Source organism: Eschrichtius robustus, chromosome 10, assembly GCF_028021215.1.
Source record: "Eschrichtius robustus isolate mEscRob2 chromosome 10, mEscRob2.pri, whole genome shotgun sequence".
Classification (NCBI taxonomy): Eukaryota; Metazoa; Chordata; class Mammalia; order Artiodactyla; family Eschrichtiidae; genus Eschrichtius; species Eschrichtius robustus.
The window spans coordinates 25,625,896-25,628,383 of NC_090833.1; positions in this window are offsets into that span (position 1 = coordinate 25,625,896).

A 2,488-nucleotide genomic window follows, 5' to 3' on the forward strand; every position below is an offset into this window, starting at 1 on the left:
GTTGTCCACGTGATTGCCATTGGCTAATAGGACATTAGCAAACATGACGCATATAAAGGCTTGAAAAGCGCTGTACTTTGGGTTTGCCCTTTCTTGCTGCTGGCCCTGTCAACTATCCTGTTTACAAGCCCCATCTAGACTCCTTGAGGATAAGGTCCACATGGAAAGAGATCCCAGCTGAAGAACCAGATACATGGGTAACACCATCCTAAATCATCCAGCTACAGTTAGGCTGGCTCAAACCAGAAGAATAACTCAATCAACCCACAAATCGTCTTTTAAAGATGATAAATGTTGGTTGTTTGAAGTCACGTTTTGGGCTGGTTTGTTATACAGCCAAAGCTAACTGATACAAATTCACAAATGCACAGGCTCTTTGTGCTCCTATGCTCTACCACATGCTGTTGCCTTTGACTGGAGTGCAGCTCATCCTCCTGTGCCTGAACATACTTCTACTTTGCTCACAGGTTGATGGGATTTTACCAGGCAGAGAAAAGGAGAGATAGCCCCATAGAAAGAAGAGGATAGATTGAAGTTTACACGGGATGCACGTGTTGCTCTCAATATTCTTAGCCTCTCTTGTACTCATTCTCCAAGGCAGCAAAGAGCTCTCAATGGCACATGTCCTTTTCTTTCTCTCAGCACCTGTGAAACACTGGGTGTCTCTCAGAGCACAGACTAAAACCCACCTAACACCTGACTCATTACTCTCAATCATCATCCTCACCCCTCACCCACTTTGTCTCATTCACCTTTGTTTTTCTCACTGGCCTAAAAGAGCACTTTACCCAGTGTAGGTACTTGGCTCACCACTAAGTTTCTTGAAAAGATCCAAATGAAGGTCACCTCCTCCATGAAGTCCTCCCCAACACCCCAAGCAAAGTTGCTTCCTCTCCCCACCCAGTGCCCCCACATCCGTTTGTGCTGAGGGCACTTCATAGGGATAATTTATTTACCCATCTATCCTCCAGTGCTTTCTCTCCCAGCACGCAATGTGACCCACCAGTGTGTCTTCTTTATTTCTGTGTCCCCAAGCAGGAGAATCATGAAGAATTGGTCAAACTCATTAACTAATTCATCACAAAGGGAGCTCAAGGGAGTCTTGTAGAAGAAAGAACAAGAAATTTGGAGTCAGACAGATCTGAACTCAATCCCTGCATTTACATTTTCAAAGTAGAGTGACCTTGGGCAAGTCACTTAGCCCTCTGAATCTTCAGTCATGGGTGAGTAGGTGAGGGAGGGAGGGCCATCTAAAGTGAAGACCGTAATCTTTTCTTCACAGGATGGTTTGAGGATTCATGAGATATTGTACCTAAAAGCCCTGGCCCAGAGGCTGACACCTGGTAGACCCTCAAGCCAAGTTCTGGTCATCTTCTCCCTTCTCTCCAGCGACCCAATGAGTTCTCCTGGTCGCTCTGAGAAGGTGAGGTAGGGCAGGACTCCCAAGAGCCAAATGGGGTCCAGATCCCGGCCACCTCTTGGATCATAGGACCGTCTCTCCCACACCATGTGGGTGTCCTGAGCTGGAAGGAAAAGCACCTCCTGTTTGCCCAGTGCCCACTTTGTACCTGGGGCCTACAGACCTTATGTCACCGCCTTTCCCCTTTATGAAGGGAGATGAGATGGCCCTGCTGTGTGGTTTGTGAACTGTCAGTCAAGATGCAAATGGTCTTTGTTTCCCTTCTAAGAGGGAACAAAGGCCTCAGGTAAAGAACTCAGGGCTCACCCCTATTCCCCTCACCCACCCTCCCAGAGCCTGAACCTACAGATGGCAAAAGGCCCTGGCCAGGTTTGGTTCACACCCACACTCCCTTGGGCAAATCAGTTTATTTCTTTGAACCTCCAAAAGGGAAAGAGCAGCATTCATGAGTCTCCTCACCAAACAGTCGGGCCATATTTTAAGCAGTTATAGCTCAGGGGTTAAGCAGGCCGGCACAGGGGTCAGACTTAGTTGACACGCTACATGTTATTTTGGGACCACTTAACCACTTAGATCCTCAGTTTTCCCATCTCTAAAATGGGTGTGATCATGTTTCCCTTGTGGTTGTGTGCATTAAAAAGGATGATGCATGTAGAAAGATGGCACAGTGCTGGCACACAGTAAGCACACCATCCATGACATTATTATTATTATCACTGCCTCTTTATTAATACCAATAGGATCACTGCCTGACAGTTGGGACTCTACCCAAAATGCAAGCTCATTCCTTGTTTTTGCCTAACACACCCCCAAAGGTCTCAGGCCAAACTCCGAGTCCAGGCCCCCACAGGGCCCCCTCCCAGGGTTCCAATGCACATTTTGAGAAGGAAGGAACTGCCAAAGAAAATCCAACTGCACGGTTTCTCTATCAAAGAGAAAAATAAAAAACGCAAAACACTTGCCGGAACCCACTGGTTTTTGTCCAGGGACTTCCTAAACGTTGGCAGGCCTTCCCTCAGCACTCGGGGCTGTGCCTGCCACCAGGATGGTTCCCCGCAGACACCAAGG